The following is a 19,648-nucleotide window of genomic DNA, read 5'->3' as shown; positions in this document are numbered from 1 at the left end:
CAGGAGACTGGGAAAAGATGGTCACTGTCTCTAGTATATGGCAGGCCGGGAGGCAGATGTTCAGGCAGGACGTAGAGGTGCTCTTCACCCTGGAAGATGGTACTCCCCCGGGAGGAGCCCGTAGGAGCCCAACCGCTGGGACTTAGGTGGCTTCACCCCTGGAAGCCGATGCCCCCTCCCCCCCCCCCCCCCGCCCCAGGAGGAGCCTGTAGGGGCCCGGCCGCTGGGACTTAGGCGGTAGTGGATGAGGACTGGAGACTGGAACCAGACTAGGATAGTAGTTCAGTACTGTAACAAGGCTTGGGTTCTGGAACCAAGCAGGAACTGTTACAAGACTCGGGTACTGGAACCAGGCAGGAACTGTAGCAGGCAAGCAGGAACCAAGCAGGTACTGTAGCAGGCAAGCAGGAACGGAGCGAATAGCGAGGCAGGTCGCTCCGGGGCACAGCGCAACAGGGAATCTGGTAGGTAAGCCCGTTGCAAGACAAAGACTGGGTGGCCGCGGCCGGCATATCAAGGCCGTGGCGTCTGACGTCAGGAATTGGGCGGAGTCACCACTGGCAGGAAATGGCCTAGAAAAGTGCCCAAGTGGCGCGCGCCTAGAGACAGGGCGTCCATGGAAGGCTTCCCGGCGGCGCGGCCCTCGCAGGGATGCCGCCGAACAGGCCAGGAACTAGGCCAACGAAAGCGGGAACAGGTCCAGGAACAAGGAGGTAAGGGTCTGGTGGCGGTGCTCGCGGCCAGAACCTCAAAAGTACCTCCCCTCTTACGCCCCTTCTTAGCCGGTCCGGGTTTACTCGTGTGGTCCAGATGGAACTGCCGTAATAAGTCTTTCTCAAGGATGTTACGGGCCGGTTCCCAAGAATTATCCTCGGGTCCGCAACCCTCCCAGGCAAACAGGTACTCCCATCGGCGTTGATGAAACCGGACACTTGATACGTGACCTCGTCCAGTACTGAAGGGTCCGATGGTTCAGGAGCCCGGGAGTGGTATCTGGATAAAACAAGAGGCCTCAGCAATGACACATGGCACACGTCATGTATGCGCATGAAGGAGGGTAGGCATAGTCGGTACGAGACTGCTCCCACTCGTTTGGCGACTCGGAAATGCCCACAGAATCTTGGAGCTAGTCTTCAAGACGGAATACGTAGCTGTAGATTTTTGGTACGAAGCCAGACATGGTCTCCTGGGAGGAAGATAGGTGCTGGATGATGATGGCTATCCGCCCATTTCTTGGCGGACTGGGCGGCTTTACGGATCTTTCCCTGGATAGATGTCCACAAGGAAAGAAGCTGGCGGGCTGATAGTTGCACTGCTGGGAGTGCACTAGGTTCAGGTGAAGGCAAGGGCGGTCGAAGTTGCTTCCCATAGACGACCAGGAAAGGCGAACTTCCAATAGCAGCATGCGTGTGATTATTATACGAGAACTCCGCCCATGGGAGTAGCTTGGCCCAATTAACTTGGCGTTCGTTCACGAAGGAACGGAGAAAAGTCTTCAAGGTTCGGTTAGTTCGTTCCGTTTGCCCATTACTTTGAGGATGAAACGCAGACGAAAGACTAAGTTGCACATTGAAGTGTTTGCAAAGTGCCTTCCAATAACGAGCAGTAAACTGTGGTCCTCGATCGGAGACTATATCCTGCGGGAGACCGTGAAGTCTAAAGATATGCTGGGTGAAAAGGTTAGCTAGGTCAGGTGCAGAAGGCAACTTTGGCAGGGGGACAAAGTGCGCCATCTTGGAGAATCGGTCTACGGTTACCCAAATGACCGAATTACCTTCTGAGACTGGGAGGTCCACGACGAAGTCGGTGGAGATGTGTGTCCAAGGCTCCACCGGGAGGGGCAATGGTTACAACAGGCCCCTGGGTTTCCCGATGAATGGCTTTTGCACGGCGCAAGTCGGACACGAGCTCACAAACGCTTGGACATCCTGTCTCACAGTCGGCCACCAGTAGAATCTGTTCAGGAAGTCTAAGGTCCCTTTACAGCCAGCATGGCCCCCCGTGAGGGAGTCATGGGCCCAAGTGAGAACTGCTCTCCGGGAGCAACGTGGAACGAAGGTCTTCCCTTGGGAGGACACCAAGGTTGTTGCCAGACTGACTTTCACAGGATCCAAAATAAACTGAGGTGTGTCAGGGGTCTCTTCAACCTCAGAAGAGCGCGAGAGCGCATCGGCTCATACATTCTTAGAGCCGGGTTGATAGCGTAAGGTGAAGTCGAACCGGTCAAAAAACAGCGACCACCGGGCTTGCCTTGGGTTTAAGCGTTGGGCTAGGTTTTTGTGATTGGTGTAAATCGTAACCGGATGGTTGGCTTCTTCCAACCATTGTCTCCATTCCTCCAGGGCAAGTTTCATGGCTAGCAACTCTTTATCTCCAACACAGTAGTTGCTCTCTGCCGGGTAGCAATTGTCCAGAATCTGCGTACTGGCTCAGCACGGCCCCCAAGGCCACATTGGAGGCATCAACTTCCGCCACAAAGGGCCGGCTGGGATCTGGATGACGAAGGCAGGTGTCTAACAAGAAGGCTTCCTTAAGGGCCTCAAAAGCTTGGCAGGCGGGAACAGGCTAATCCACCGCGTTGGCCCCCTTTCGGGTGAGAGCAGTCAACGTGGCCATGATGCGGGAGTAGTTAGGAATAAAGTGACGGGAGAAATTGGAAAAGCCGAGGAAGCGTTGCAACGCTTTAAGGCCCTTAGGTCGGGGCCAATTCTTAATTGCTGCCAGTTTCTCAGGATCCATTTGAAAGCCTGTTCCAGAGACTATGTAGCCCAGGAACGGCAGGGACGTCTTCTCAAAGCTGCATTTTTCCAATTTCGCGTTCAGACCATGCTCTCTAAGTATTTGGAGCACTTGAAGGAAATGCTGACGGTGTGAAGTCAGGTCCTGGGAGTAGATTAACACATCGTCTAGGTGAACGATTACGCAGGTGTTCAGAAGGTCCCGCAATACTTCATTCATAAGGTGCTGGAACATCACCGGGGCATTACATAAGCCAGTGATGGCTAACCTATGACACGCGTGTCAGAGGTGAGACGCCGAGCCGTTTTGGCTGACACGCGCAGCGTTTCGAGGACTATCAGGAATTTTTTTTTTTTTATCGGCTGCGCCGAGCCTTTAAATGTGTTTTTTAGTTTCCCCCTACCCTCCACCAATGCCCCCGGGCGCAGGGAGGCTCATGCGTCGCAGCGATGAGGCTCAAGACAACGCGCTGATGCTCCTCCTTCCTGCCTGTGCGGCCCCGGAAGTAAACGTTGCCGGAGCCGCGTGGGCAGGAAGGAGGAAGCGAATCAGCGCGTGCAGAAGAGGAGGAGCCGCCGCGGGTCGCTGCGAATCCCAAGTCGCAGCGGCCCAAGAAGAGGAAGAGGCCCGGTAGCAGGGCTGCTGCGGCCCGAGAAGATCAGGGCCGCTGCAGAGCCCATCCTGCGGCGACCCGCGAAGAGGAGGCCCAGAGGTGAGAGAGAGGCTGAGGGCCCGTAGAGTGCGTGTATGAGGTGAGTTGAGAGAGAGGACCTGAATGTTTGCAGAGACAGCATGTGAGAGCCTGTGTGTGTGTGTGTGTGTGTGTGTGTGTGTGTGTGTGTGAGAGAGAGAGAGCATGTGCCAGTGAGAGCCTGTGTGTATGAATGATTGTATGAGAGAGCATGTGCCAGTGAGAGCCTGTGTATATGAATGATTGTATGAGAGCATGTGCCAGTGAGAGCCTGTGTGTATGAATGATTGTATGAGAGAGAGCATGTGCCAGTGAGAGCCTGTGTATATGAATGATTGTATGAGAGAGCATGTGCCAGTGAGAGCCTGTGTGTATGAATGATTGTATGAGAGAGAGCATGTGCCAGTGAGAGCCTGTGTATATGAATGATTGTATGAGAGAGCATGTGCCAGTGAGAACCTGTGTGTATGAATGATTGTATGAGAGAGAGCATGTGCCAGTGAGAGCCTGTGTATATGAATGATTGTATGAGAGAGCATGTGCCAGTGAGAGCCTGTGTATATGAATGATTGTATGAGAGAGCATGTGCCAGTGAGAGCCTGTGTGTATGAATGATTGTATGAGAGAGCATGTGCCAGTGAGAGCCTGTGTATATGAATGATTGTATGAGAGAGCATGTGCCAGTGAGAGCCTGTGTGTATGAATGATTGTATGAGAGAGAGCATGTGCCAGTGAGAGCCTGTGTATATGAATGATTGTGTGAGAGCATGTGCCAGTGAGAACCTGTGTGTATGAATGATTGTATGAGAGAGCATGTGCCAGTGAGAGCCTGTGTATATGAATGATTGTATGAGAGAGCATGTGCCAGTGAGAGCCTGTGTATATGAATGATTGTATGAGAGAGCATGTGCCAGTGAGAACCTGTGTGTATGAATGATTGTATGAGAGAGAGCATGTGCCAGTGAGAGCCTGTGTATATGAATGATTGTATGAGAGAGAGCATGTGCCAGTGAGAGCCTGTGTGTGTGAGAAAGAGAAATGCATGAGAGAATGAGAACCTGACTGTGTGTTTGAGGGAAGAAGATGGAGAAAAAAGAAACAGAAAAAAAGACAATATAAAAGGAATTGGCAAAAAAATAAGAAAGGGAAGGTGAAAAAAAAGCCTGTGACCAACCAATTAGAAAACCAAGATCAGACAGCAAAGGCAAAAAAAAAAAAAAATGTACTTTTTAGTGATTGGCACATGTACTCTTTGGGAATGTGCAAGAATAGCACTTTCTCAACGGATCTCACAATGTACGAGATCAGCATGGAGAAAGTGGAAGCCCACGGGGCCTGCACAGAGGAGGCAGCAGAATGGACTTCAGTGTCAGTAGCAGCAATCGGCACCTCCGCAATAGCCACGCGGCATCAGTGACAGTGGTAGCAGAGGAATGAGAGAGGTTCTGAGGTTGCTGGCAAAAGAAAGAGAGGTGGGGTCTACCTTTAGTGTGTGAATGTGTATGAATGGGACTCTGCCTGGGGGTCTGTGTGTGTGTGAATGCATGGGTGCCTGCCTGGGGGTCTGTGTGTGTGAGAATGAATGTGTGCATGCCTGGGAGATGGGGAGGGAGTGTTGTGAACATGAATGGGAGCCAATAAAAGAAACCGACTGACAGATGAAGTTTGTAACGCTTGCTTGGACTTGAAGTGTACGAAATACCAACCTTCAATTGAAGATTTAGCCAATGAAATTCAGCAACAAAAAAGTCACTAAGCAGGTAAGGTAAAGAATTATTTGTTTTTGCTTTATTAATAAATACAGTATATATATAACTTTGTTGATTAGAGCTACAAATATCACAAAATTATGGATTTTTCTAGAAGTGACACACCACCCGAGTTATGCTCGGTTTTTTTATGAATTTTGACACACTGAGCTCAAAAGGAACTAGGCCACGAAAGCGGAAACAGGTCCAGGAACACGGAGCTAAGGGTCTGGTCGCGGCGCTCGCGGCCAGAACCGCAACAGTTTAATCTAATTTTGTCTTCGCACATCCAAGGATATACAAACCCTTTCATATAATCCTGTTCATCTCTAATGAATTTTTCAAGTTTTAATTGTTTAAGATCTGAATGAAATTTTTCCATTGAATCATTTAATTTTTCCATTTGGTCTTGTAAAGCGTTGATGTCAACTGTGGCGGAGATCTCAGCTTTTACAGACGTGATCTCTTCCTGTAATGTTAGATCCTTCTTCTGTGCAATTTTAATAATTAAGATCATAAGATCTAAGCTGCATTTATTTAAAATGGCATTCCAATCATCAAGAAACTCCGGGTCTTCTTTGTAAAGATGATGTTCTTTAATCATCCTGAGACCTTTTGGGATCTGTTGACACCGACAATATTCTAAGAGTGTATCAGCATGTAATGTCGTTCTAATGGACCGAATCATCAGCTTTTGTAAAGCACCCTATTGGTCTATAAACCATTATTGAGGTGGAGTTGTAGACATCCACTGTTTATCCCTGGGAGATAAGCAGCTTTGAATTTATATACCCTTTGGAATCCTGCCAGGTACTTGTGAATTGGATTGGCCACTGTTGGAAACAGGATACCAGGCTTGATACCGGTCTGACCCAGTTTGGCATATCTTATGTTCATTTATAGGGCAGGCCAAAATACTTTGAAAATAAACTTGCCAGAGTTAAAAATGCAAACTAAAAACTTTTCAGAGTATATTTGAAGCAAGATGTGAGTGAGTGAGTTGGACTGCTTGATGGCCAAAGGGTAAAAGGGCACTCAAAGAAGACACTGCCATAGCAGAAACATTTTATTATTTGCTTTTGATCTTGACTGAGGGGAGGGCTTGGGGAGTTACCTATGCCAGAAACATTCTTTGAGGATAACTATTCAGAGGGACTGAAGCAAATCATGGTGAACTGGGAAGATGGCATAGAAGAAATTAACACTCTAAAAAGTAACAAATCACCAGAACAGAATGGTACACATCCCAGAGTTCTGAAATAACTAAAAAAAAAAGAAAAGAAAAAAAGAAATTGCAGCCTTGTTACTTGTAATCTTTAACTTCTTAATTCAATCAGCCCAGCCTACCTGAGGATTGGAGGTGGGCATTAAAAAGCCCATTTTTAAAAAGGGTTCCAGGCATGATTGGGATCCTATTGATTGGTGAGTGATGTTGATGCCAAGCAAAATAGTAGAAGTTATTCTGAAGAATGAAATTACTGGCTGTCTAGACAGATGAAGATTAATGGGGCAGAGTCAACGTGAATTTAGCCAAGGAAATTCCTGTCTTACAAATCAGCTAGCAATTTTTTTTTTTTAGGTTAATAACGTGTGCACAAAGGTGATTTGGTTGATATAGTGTATCTGGATTTTCCATAGGTGTTAGTTCCCCATGAGATACTCCCCAGGAAATTAGTTATTGGATAGGAGGCTATGCCCTTTTGTGGATTAGAAACTGGCTAAAAGGGGAAACAGTATTGTATTTGATTTATATTCCACTTTTTCAAGCACTTCAAAGCAGGTCACTTTCAGTTATGGTTGATATTTCCCTATCTCCAGAGGGCTTAGAATATAACAGGGTCATTCATCAAGCCACTTCAAGGCTCTAATGCACAATATATGCAATATTTTGCATGTCGCTGGCCAGATACCCTCCCTTATTAAAATGACCTTCTTTGCATGCAATTTGCATGCATGAATAATGCAAATTCATGCAAAGAAGGTTATGAACAAGTATTAGGCCTATTTTTTGGGATTCTATGACCTGGCTAGGCAACTGTTGGAAAGAGGATGCTGGGCTTGATAGACCTGTGGTCTTAAGCAGTATGGCATTTATGTTTTTAGCATACTTTTTATGCATTTTCATTATTTCCCATTTAATGGTTTTGGTACAGAGTGCTAAACCAAAAGTTTAAAAATGAGCTAAATTTTAGTTTTCATGCAAATGCATGGTAAAATAACATGCATATGGTATTAATACCAATGCAGCAAAGCACACCTCAGATTAGTACACTATTGTACTTCTTTTTTTTCTTAAACTCCTGAGTTGAAGTATTTTTTTTTCCCCTAGTTTACTTTTATGGGAAGCAAATGGAAGTTTAAAACATCAATGTTCTCTCCCCCCCCCCCCCCCCAACCACATACAGACATGGAATCTTCAAATTGAGGAGTCTTAGACTTTGGATTCCCCAACTTAAGGACCCCTGTACCTGGGTCTGCTTAGTCAAGGGCCTCCTGGATCTGAAAGCCGTGAGTTGGAATAAAATAGGTTAGTTAGCTGCCCACTAAAGCACTCCCTGTTGCCACATCCTATCCTTCCCTCCCCTGTCTTCAACCTTCACACCCCAATGAGCCCCTCAACCCACAAACACAGCACCATTAAACTTCCATAATCACTAAATCCCTACTTTTCGGTTTGGGAGAGCCATTTTAAAAATACCCTTAACAGCAGTTTTGTTTAATCTTGGCTGAGACTAAGTACAGCTAATGAGTTAATGAATTTTAAAAACATAAGAAATTGCCATACTGGATCAGACCAAGGGTCCGTCATGCCCAGCATCCTATTTCCAACAGTGGCCAATCCAGGTTACAAGCACCAAACACTAAGTAGATTCCATGCTACTAATGCCGGTAATAGCCATGGCTATTCCCTAAGTCAACTTGATTAATAGCAGTTAATGGACTTTTCCTCTAGGAACTTGTCCAAAGCTTCTTTTTTTTTTTTTAAACCCAGCTGCACTAACTGCTGTAATCACATCCTATGGCAACAAATTCCAGAGACTATTTGCACGTTGAGTGAAAAATAATTTTCTCCAATTGTTTTAAATGTGTTACTAGCTAACTTAATAGAGTGCACCCTAGTTCTTTTATTATCCAAAAGACTAAATAACAGATTCACATTTACCCATTCTTGACCTCATGATTTTTATAGACTTCTATCATATCCCCCCTCAGCCATCTCTTCTCCATGCTGAACAGCCCTAACATTTTTAGCCTTTCCTCCTAGGAGAGCTGTTCCATCTCCTTTATCATTTTGGTCGTCCTTCTCTGTACCTTTTCCAGCGCAATTATCTTTTTTGAGATGCAGCAACCAGAATTTCACACACTACTCAAGGTGTGGGTCTCACCATGGAGTGATACAGAGGCACTATGACATTTTTTGTTTTATTCTCCATTCCCTTCCTAATAATTCCTAACATTGGGGGTCATTTATCAAAATGCTATAAGGTATTTTCGCATGCGTTAAGGGCTTATCGCATGCTATATAACAATATCGTATGGTGTGATGCAAGTCTGAAAAAGAGGAGTTAGGGGTGGGAGTGGGCTGGGTTTACTGTTTTGTGAAGCCCTATTGCATGGCTTTAATGCTAATTTTAGCTACACCTTTTTCAGTAGTGTTAAGCCATGTGATAGCTTGTGTTAAGGCTTTCTTGCATTTTGTGATGCTTTTTCCAATGCCTGTTGTAGTACTTGAGAGAGAGACTAGCCATAATGCCCTAACCCTAGATAGGTATTTATATCTCTATGGGAGGCCCACCTAGTAACTCGAGGTGAGGTTTAGGTATTAGTGTAGGGGTTAGGGGCCACTTTGACATTCAAAGTGAGACGTACGAACAGAACAGTGCTCTCTTGTGAAGATTTGATGACCCTCGGGAGTGAGGAAACTCACCCAAAGATGAGATTTGTGCAATGTTCTCTCAACCTAGCTTGATGTTAGTCCATCAAGGGACTCATTTGTCCTATCCCTTTCCAGATCATTTATAAATATATTGAAAAGTAGCAGTCCAAGAATAAATCACTGAGGCATTCCACTGTTTACCTTTTTCCACTGAGAAAATTGACTATTTAATTCTGTTTCCTGTCTTTTAACCAGTTTGCAATCCATGAAAGCACATCTCTTGTCGCATGACTTTTTAGTTTTCTGAGAAGTCTCTCATGAGGAACTTTGTCAGACGCCTTCTGAAAATCCAAATACACTACATCTACTGGTTCACCTTTATCCACATATTTATTAACCCCATCAAAAAATTGTAGCAGACTTGTGAGGCAAGACTTTCCTTGGGTAAATCCATGCTGGCTGTGTTCAATTAAACCATGTCTTTCTATATGGGGGTGGCTCGCGGGAATGAAGGCTACTACCTGGAGATAATACCCTTATTCAATATACATACACAGGGTTAATGCGACTCCAAATTTGCTCTAAGCTTCAACGGTAAGAGGAAATGTGGAAAAAAAAAAGGATTTGCATTCACAAAAAAGCGGGGTGTAGCTTGCTTGTTACGGCGGTTACTTCCCCCAAACCAAATAAGCCTGATACTTTACTTTCAACTCATAGCCAGCATAGCTCTCTGCTTCAACGGCAGGGGAGAAAGTCTGATACTTCACTTTCAATGCATAGCCAGCATAGCTCTCTGCTTCAACGGCAGAGACAATGTAGAAAAGAGGATCTATATATAGACAACCAACAAGGACTGAATTACATAGTCGAGTAAACAAAAGCATGGGTGTAGCTTGCTTATTGAGGCGGTTACTACCCCTAACTAAGCTACATATTCAATTAGATGCAGTTCCAACACTGCTCTCTACATTAATGGTGGGGTGGAAGGGAAATAGAACTAAAAGGTACTAAGAGCCAAGCTTAACAAGTAAGAGGAAAACAAAAAGTGCATAGCTTGCTGGGCAGACTGGATGGGCCATTTGGTTGTCTTCTGCCGTCATTTCTATGTTTCTATATGCTCTGTGATTTTGATCATAAGAATATAAGAAATTGCCATGCTGGGTCAGACCAAGGGTCCATCAAGCCCAGCATCCTGTTTCCAACAGAGGCCAAACCAGGTCACAAGAACCTGGCAAGTACTCAGACACCAAGAAGATCCCATGCTACTGATGCTATTAGCTAAGTAAACTTGATTAACAGCAGTTAATGGACTTCTCCTACAAGAACGTATCCAAACCTTTTTTGAACCCAGCTACTCTAACCTCACTAACCACGTCCTCTGGCAACAAATTCCAGAGCTTAATTGTGCGTTGAGTGAAAGAATTTTCTCAGATTAGTCTTAAATGTGCCACTTGCTAATTTCATGGAATGCCCCCTGGTCCTTCTATTATCTGAAAGTGTAAATAACAGATTCACATCTACTCGTTCAAGACCACTCATGTTTTGTTTTGTTTTTTAATTCTTTATTTATCGTTTCACATACTTACAACAAATAAATTAAAAATTAGAATATCAGGATTGAGTTTTGGTAATAACTTCAAGAAACAATTTCATATGATAATACATTATCTCACCTTCCTTTCATAAATTTATAAACATAAGGAAAATTAGAAGTGATATTCTGGTATAATTGAACGATACAAATTTAAGAAACAAGCATTATCTAGATCTTTTTCTATACATTCTTAAACCGGTCATTAATTTCCAAGAAGATTTTTAAGGTCTATTGGATCAAAAAATAGGTAGAACCATTCAGTCTTATACTACATTTACATGGGTACAACAGTTTAAAACTGCCTCCTTTTTCTAATATTTTCTCCCTATATTGAAGAAAGTTTTTCCTACGAACTTGTGTAATTTTAGTAAGGTCAGGAAAAATCCAGACCTTCTGACCATAGAAGGTATTTGTTCTGTTCCGAAAAAAGGACCTCATAATATTATCTTTGTCCGTTGAAAATGCTAGTTGAACCATTAATGTTCCCCTTGTTTTAATATCTAATTCATCTTGAGATTTCTGGAGTAAATCTGACACATCTATAGATCAACTTATATTCTCTATTCCTTCATCCCTTAATTTATTTTGTTCTTGTCCTACCTCAATTCTTTTGTCCCCTAAATAGAATGTCCTTACAATAACTGGTAGACATTTCTCAGGTATCTTTAATATTTGTAATAAATAATTCCTGAACAACTCTGTAGGATTAATTTTCTTAATGATTGGAAAATTATTAACTCTGATATTAAGTGATCTCACCGTATTCTCCAACTTTTCCAATCTCTTACTCACATTTTCACCCTCCATAATCTGTTCAGTTTGAATTTTTTCTACCTGAGTAACTTTCTTATCAATTTTTTCTACTACCAGTTTTTGCTTTTCTAACTCAGCTGTATTAACTACCGAGGAGTTAGAAGTTCTCAACACTACCTCAGTCAATTTATTTATAGATGAATCTAATTTCACCAAACAATTCCAAAGACTTTCCATAGTTATATTGCTAGGTTTAGACAATAAAGTATTAAATTTTATAACCACTTCTATATTTTCTTGACTATCTTTTAATAAGTCATTAATTCTTGGTGTACTTGATTCAATAGGAAGCTCAATTGGACTTGATAATAAATTCAAACTCACATTCTCATACTCTCTTTTCCATGTAAGTTATTAGACTGACCTCCATTTTTACCATGTACTTCCAAAGAACTCAATATATCTTCTTGATTAACACCTGGTTTTTCTTGGGTCAGCTGACCCACTCTCCCAGGTGGTGATGGTGGAGCCGGTGCCCCAGGGCTTAAGGATAGTTCATTGACCAAAGGAGAAGTATCTCGTTCAAATGCCTCTCCTAAAGCGGTCTCCCTACTGGGGATCCTTGAGAATCTAGCCATTCCAATACTGTTTTTTGTTTCGTTTCTACTAATGCCACCTCACTGGGAGGCCTTAATTTAGCCTTCCTTTTTGTGTGTGGCATTCCCAGGAAATATATACACTAGAACCAGTATTGGGATTTATAATGCTTTAAACAGGAAAATATTATAAACCTCTATCACTTCTAAGGAAGCCAGAAGGAGAACAAATATAACAAATGATTAAATTTCACCTTGAGTCCCAGTTGTATAACTAAGTCCCAGCGAAGGCCCGGCAAAGCCCTGCTTAGCTGCATGCCCCTTAAACGCGCGCGGCTTTAGCCGCGCGCCGCAGTAAAAAGGAATTTAAATGTCCGAGACCGGGTCTCGCCTCCTCCAGGAAACGCCCCCCTCAGACAGGCAACCAATGCGGTGAATGGTGGAGAAAACCGTTGGGGCAAGCCACCGCTTACCCCCGGGAACCGCTGCTAGGCAATACAACACGCTGCTTCTCTCCTCCCGGCTCAGGGCTGAAGACAGCAAGCAGGAACTTAAAGGCAATGGGCTTAGCAGGGTGGGTTATTGAGTGGGAAGTAGAAACTGGGGGGGGGGGGGGGTTTGGGTTTGAATTAGTGGTTTGGATGGCAATATTTCCCACAGCCACACACAACTTTTATCCATTTGGTGCAGGAAGACCAGCAGAACCACAATGGAACTCATCCCACTGCAGCTGAAGTAGAAGAAACCATTAGGGGTCATAGTGGAACTCATCCCATTGCAGCTTGAAACAGAAAAGAGGCCTGCAGCGGCCGGGGAATCCCATCTTGCTCAACAGCCCAAATAGAGGAGGCACTGTGGCTGCTGGGGGATATCATCCTGTCTGCGTCCAATATACAGCGGCAACCAAGAGATCGCATCTTGCCCGGCAGCCCAACTAAAGGAGGCCCTGTGGTCGCAGGGGAAAATGGCCTGCCTGCCTGCTAGAGAGGAACTACTGTTTTTTGTGTGTGTGTGTGTGTGTGTGTGTGAGCATGGGTACTGAGAGCAAATGCATGTGTGCCTGAAAAGGAGCACATGCATGATTGTATATATTAGCATGTGTGAGTTTGAGAGAGGAAAGTGTGTGTGTGTTTGTGTATGAGAGAAGGAGAGAGTTTATGCACCTCATTTCCCCTCCAACTAATCCACGGCAATCTTATGGTGACCGAAAGTCAAAAGTTCCCACGCACGGAGCGTGAGCATTCTTTTATTATTCTTTTTGACTTAATTAATCAGGTATTATTTGAAGCACTGCTGTTTTGAAATATTTTATTGATACTTAGAAAATTTTTTAAAATTTGTACAGACGTTTTTAATTGGATGTTCTGTTCATCAGCTGTTTTGAAATATATATTTTTCAGTAGTATACTTTTACAATTCTGATTGCTTTATATTTCTTGGTTATATTGATTTGAAGAATCATGATATTTCTTCTTTTCCGTTGTTGCACTGAATACAGAGTCTCGCTTGTGTTTCCAGTTCAGTTTTTGCATGCGTGAGAGAGACAGAGGAAGCATTTTGTGTGTGTTTGTGTGTGCATGCACACATGCACCCCAGTCTACAACAATTTCAGGATGACAGATATGTAGACGGAAGGATTTTTAAAATGCTTATTAATTTTAATTATTGGGTGGTGGTTGTGTATGCTGTTCTGAAATATTTTATCACTATTTAGGAAATTGTAAAATTATATAATTGTAAAATTATATATATATACATATATTCATATTCATTCCACGTCAACTCTTCTAACAGACCAACCAGATCTACCTATAAAGGAACCCTTCATATTCCCTCTCCCAAAACCACACAACGGTCCTCCACCAGAGACAGAGCACTCTCAATAGCAGGACCCATCAACTGGAACTCTATGCCACCCGACCTACGCATGGAACCATGCACTCACAAATATATAAGGGTGGGGGATGAGGGTGCCAAATATTTTAGGTCCTCCACTGGTGTGAAAGCCTGTGTGTATGCATATAAGATCCTGTGTGAAATGCATGTATGAATGTCTGAGAGTCTGAGAGCTTGTGTGCCTGTCTATCATGTCCTCTGTGCAATACATGTATGTCTGTGTGAAAGCTTGTGTGTATGTCTATATGAGAACCTGTGTGTATGTCTGTGTGTGACAGAGAATGTGTATCAGTGCTCCTTCCAAGAAGTGACTAGGTGAGTGCAAATGTTTTTTGTGGGAACAGCAATTTTTTTAAACCAACAATTTTTGAGCGCCAGTTCTAGCATTACATGTTTCTTTGTGCTATACACAGAAACGAATGTAAGCAACCATGTAAAACCTGTGAGCGATGCTCTGAAATGTATGAGCAGTCACTCATGCACTCATCTTAGAGGGAACTATGATGTGTATGTATGAGAGAGGGAGTATGAGAGAGAGTGAATGTGTTAGTGTGTGTGTGTGTGAGAGAGAGACAGAAGATAGTTTGTGCGGCTCTACCTCCCCTGATCTATGACAATCTCAGGGTGACTAGAAATCAAAAGATCCCAGGTATGGAGAGCAGGAGATTTTTTTTAAATCATTATTAGTTGTAATTATTTGGTATAATTTGATTCTGTTTTGAAATTTTATTATTTTGGGGAAATAGAACATTTTTTAATTATTGGATGTTTTATTCATCAGATGTTTTCAATTATTTAATTGATGTTTGAGAAATACAAATTATTGGATGTTCAGTAGCTGTTTTGACCTTTTTTATCAATATGGTTTTAATATTATGAATTAAGTTTTGTATCTCAATTTTATTGCTTGATGTATGGTGAGGAACAATATTTATTTTTCTATTGTTGCACTGCATAATACAGTTGGGTTTGTTGGCACATTTCTATTTATACTTAATTGACTTTCTGTTCTGTATTTGGTGAGGGGTCTGAGTGTATTTTAAAGGTCCAGCTCTTGTATAACTTTAATTCTTGCTGTGAAAATAATGGTATTTATCACTGACTTTGACATTATGATCATCTCTTTTTTTCTATTTTAAATAGAAGTTTGCCCTTTTTTTAATTTCATTTCATTCAGAAAATGGTTTTGAATGTTCTTGCAGAAAATATGTTAACATTTTATTGTTGTAACTGCTATTAATAGATTAGGCTATTATTTTAAGGGATGGACTTAGTCAGTGTTTCCTTTAAGATTGGGTTGCTCTGAACATAATTCTTAGGCCTTCAGCATCAAAGAAAGTAGTGCTGACAGGGTAATGTAACAAAAAATGTTTGCAGGCAGCAACCCAATCCTTAGAGGGAACATTGTTTGGTAGGTCATTGGGGTGTGTTCAAGAATGGGGGCATTAATGGGGTGCATTAGTGAGTGGTAGGTTCTGGACTAAGGACTCTTGGACCTGGGGATTTCAGATTCAGGATTCTTGGGCCCCAGAGGTCCCAGTTCTCTCTCTTGTTTGCAGAGACATGGTTTTGGATACACTCGTTTTTGGATGTCCCAAGTCTAGAATTCCCTTTTTTAGCCTCAGTAGTTAACCTTACTATTTTTTTTTAATGCAGAAGAAAGTTTAGCTGCTTCAGGGTTTTTGTTTTTTTGTCACCTTTATTTATGAATTTAGCACACATTTTGTCTGTCGTGTGTTGTACATCTCATAGTATCACAGTGAAAAATAAAGACCAAGTGGTCCATCCAGTCTGCCTAGCAAGTTGCTTTTGGTAGTAACTGCCACTCTGTGCAGGGTTCCCCCATGCCTTCTGTTAAGGGTAGTAATTGCTGCTCTGTGCAAGTACCCTCATGCAAAAGTATTACACCTAAAGTTAACATAGATTACCCCATTTTTCATTTCCATCCTCTAGCCTGTAGAGATCTGCATCTTATTAATACAGTAGTTTAAAATATTTTATGCTGATTACTCCAATTTTACATTGTCCCCTTTGTGCATAATATATGCCTATCTATTAGATGATGACAGCCAAATAACATGCATTAACTTGTGTCCCCTTGTCTATTATGTAAATAAATGAAACATTTCATATTTAAGTGCTGCATATGGCATCCCATGCTAAAATTCAACAGATTGTGGGGGTGGGACGATAGGATATATTTTCATAAAGATGTAATTTGCATATCCGATTAAATGGGCAAGAAGAGCGGAACAGCTGACACAGTGGCTAATTGCCTCACAACAAACTATTAATAATTAAACTAGATTGCACTGCATCAAATGAATTTAACATTGCCTTCAGAGCTTATTTAACAGTTTTACTTCTAAAATTAAGTGAGATGAGCAGAGCTTTGGGTTTTAAATTCTCTAATTTAGATGGCTTCGAGCTATATATATTTGGAAGTTGTGTGTAAATGTACGGTGAGGGAAGTATTTGCTTGTGAGCAAGTGATAGTGTAGCACGAGCTTGCATTGAAATATGAGCAGCAGAAAATGTCTTATGGTGACATGATTTATCTCATAAAAAGTAAATTAAACTAACAAGTTAAAGAATAGTTACCATCTTAACTGAATGCATGCACAAGATATTCCATTTCATTATGATGGATGAGTGATTAAGAATTGATACACTAAAACTTGATGTTTTTTGAAAAGGCCATTTAGCAGACCACTCTGAAAAGATGTAGACGTGCACATGTAAATGAAGGTACATTATATACCAATGAGGCTTTAGTGGGTATTGATAAATATGATGGTATGTTCTTCATGAGCAGTTTAGCACTCTCACTTCCTAAGGTCTAAAATTTTAACACCTGGTCTGAAACAGTTGTTAACTCTTAAAATAAAATACAGCTAGAAACTTTCACGGAACATTTATGTAGACAAGCAAATGTAAACTCAGAGCAAAAGTTCACCATTGACATTTGTTTTTGAAATGTACACTGCATAATGTATATGGCAAGTTGTAGTGATTTGGAATTTTTGGGATGGGTCTTTATTTGCAAACAAATGCCTTGATTGTAATGAAGTGTTCAATAAAGCAGAACGGAATTCGTCAATCATACAGGCAAGCAAAAAACATGGAACAAGACAGTTTGCCCTGGAAAGTGAATTTTTTATTAATAACAATTTTTTATTAATAGCATATTAAAGGGATAACTGCCTAACTCTGGCTGCGTTTCACCTGATCGGCTGCATCAGGGGCTTTAAAAACATCAAACATGATTAGATTTATATGTTTTTCATTTCAATATTGTTGCCCTATTCTATAAAATAACAAAAGCCGTATATTTGATTCCTTTTTTTTAGTAAATACTGCCATTTTGATATAAAAGTAAATTTTAAAAACCATTAAGTCTCTATCTGGAAAACTGAGGTAACCATTATTTTGTTGTTTATATATTCTATTTAAGTTTCTGTGTCAAATAAGAGTTTTTCATGTATTCATATTTTCTGTCCTTATTAATTATGGAGTAGATTTTACAAAGGCCCGGCGATGCGTGTAAAGCCCCGGGACGCGTCTTAAGTCCCAGGGCTTTGGGAAAGGGGCGTGGCGGTCTGGGGGTGGGGTCAGAGCCTCCGGCGCAGCGGCCATTTGCCGCTGTGTCAGAGGATTGTGTGCCGGTGTGCGCAACCTGTGCATCCCCTAGGCAGACACAGCAGGTAAAATAATTTTTTGGGGGGGGATTAAAACAGGGATAGGGGGCGGGTTGGTTAGGGGAAAGGAGGTTAGGGTAGGGGGTTGGGAAGTTCCCTCCCAGGCCGCTCCGAAATTGAAGCGACCTGGGAGGGAACTGGGGAAGGCCACGGGCGTTGGCGCGCACAGGGTGCCCAGTTGAGCACCCTGTGCGCATGCTGACCCCCGATTTTATAACATGCGCACACCTGTGCGCGCATGTTATAAAATTGGGTGTCCATGTGTGCGCGCACATGGATGCCTGCGCACAACTTTATAAAATCAACTCCTATGTGTTGAATATATTACCTCCTATTTATTTGTAGTATTTTTAATATATAATTAAGATGTCTAATTTTGTTTTTCAATGTTGCATTCCATTTTCCCCTTTAATATGATCTAATTGTTATTAATAAAAAAAAAATTCTCTTTCCAAGGCAAATGGTCGTGTTCCGGTTTTTTTTTTTTTTTTTTTTTGCTTGTACTGAAGTATTGCACTTCATATGTTCTATATCTTGCATGGTCTGAGATGATAGTCTGCAAGGCAGGCATAGCACTGGAGATGAGACTGTAACAGTTGAGCTCTAAGTCCTTTGCAAGAGGTATGAAATGGGAACTAGGAGGGATGCCTAGGAATCTGCCTTTTCCTACCCAATGCTGGAGACTCCTCTCCACCCTATTTTACCTTGGCCCTCTGAGATGGCTACTGCTGCATGGATGGAGCCGATGAAACAGAAGGGGTGAAAATAGCTTCAGCAGGTGGGGCTCTGTGGTGGTGTCAGTCTACTGTATACTTGCTTTGCTGGTGTGTGGTTAGTCTATGTAAAGTCAATGGAGAAACTCAAAGAGGAAGGATGCTCAAATGCCAGTGTTCTGACTTTGGTCTGGTAGATTTTCCTCCCTGGCATCAATGTATTTGATGTGGCAGGGTTGACCAAGGCATCTTCCAGTACTGGTCATACTCCTTGGCAGACCATTTTGAGGTGCATGTTTTTGGTGTTTTACTCTCCTGTAAGTATCTTCTTTCAGCTCCTCTTCTATGGTTCAGATGCTGTCCTGCTTTATGCCCTCAGCACTGACAGGTACTGCACATTCCAGACTTACTTTTAGATGTTTACATTAAAGGGTCTGAGAAATGAAGCAAAAGACTACATATGCTCAATTTAGCACATACATGCTATTGAGCTCATAGCATCTGTGAGCTAAAAGAAGCTATGGTTTTAGTGCGTATGCTACTAGTGTGCTTGCACTATTATGATTTTTTTTGTTTTGTTTTTAGTGCATTAGACCTTAGTATTCTTTCTCTCTTATAATGTACTAGTCTAATTATTAAATTTGTGATTTCAAAGATTAAGGGAAATGTTAATTTGTCTGATTGTGTGGTGATTCAGCTGTGTGGATTTTAAAAGGCCCACAGCCACGGGCATATCTCCCAGTATGGAGATGATAAAGATTTGACAAAAAGGGGCGGGCTGCGACTGCACCCATGAAGTTACTAACATGCTCTAGTGCTCGCTGGGATCCCTCAACTGCGTAACTTGATTCTGCTGTGGACAGCGTGTAAGTAGTGGGGGAAGGAAAAAAAAAAAGGGTAGTTAGTGAGGTTTTAGGTGTCAGAGCTTGAGGGGTAAAAGGGAGACAATTTAGGGGGTTTAGGAAGTCCACTCCTTTTCTGGGGGAAACTGGGAAATAGGCCTATTGCAGTGCGTACCTACTAAAATTCCCCCCTTAAGCGCTCAAGACGGGATTCACGTGCACATGCACGCGTTGATATATCATTTGCATGGCTAGCCGATTTTATAACATGAGTGCATAAACACATGCATGTTGTAATATTAGCGCGTCCATGTGCACGCGCCGGCAAACGTTCGCACATTTGTACCCGCGCACAGCTTTTTATCTACTTTTTATTGTTTTTGGTTGTGTGACTTATCTATATTGACTAGATTGTAAATTCTAAAGACAAGGAACAGTTTTGTCTCCGTACAGCACTACATTCATCTCATATGTGCTACAAATGATCATGTAATTGTTAAC

General features: G+C 42.3%; 1 protein-coding gene across 1 annotated transcript in view; it reads left to right on the top strand.

The window, feature by feature from the left end:
• The window catches only part of JAG2 (jagged canonical Notch ligand 2), a 481,367-nt gene that overhangs the window by 224,750 nt on the left and 236,969 nt on the right, over positions 1-19,648 (top strand).

Source organism: Rhinatrema bivittatum, chromosome 4, assembly GCF_901001135.1.
Source record: "Rhinatrema bivittatum chromosome 4, aRhiBiv1.1, whole genome shotgun sequence".
In the NCBI taxonomy this organism is placed as follows: domain Eukaryota; kingdom Metazoa; phylum Chordata; class Amphibia; order Gymnophiona; family Rhinatrematidae; genus Rhinatrema; species Rhinatrema bivittatum.
The sequence above is the reverse complement of the archived record's forward strand: the minus strand, read 5'-3'. Positions and strand labels throughout refer to the sequence as shown.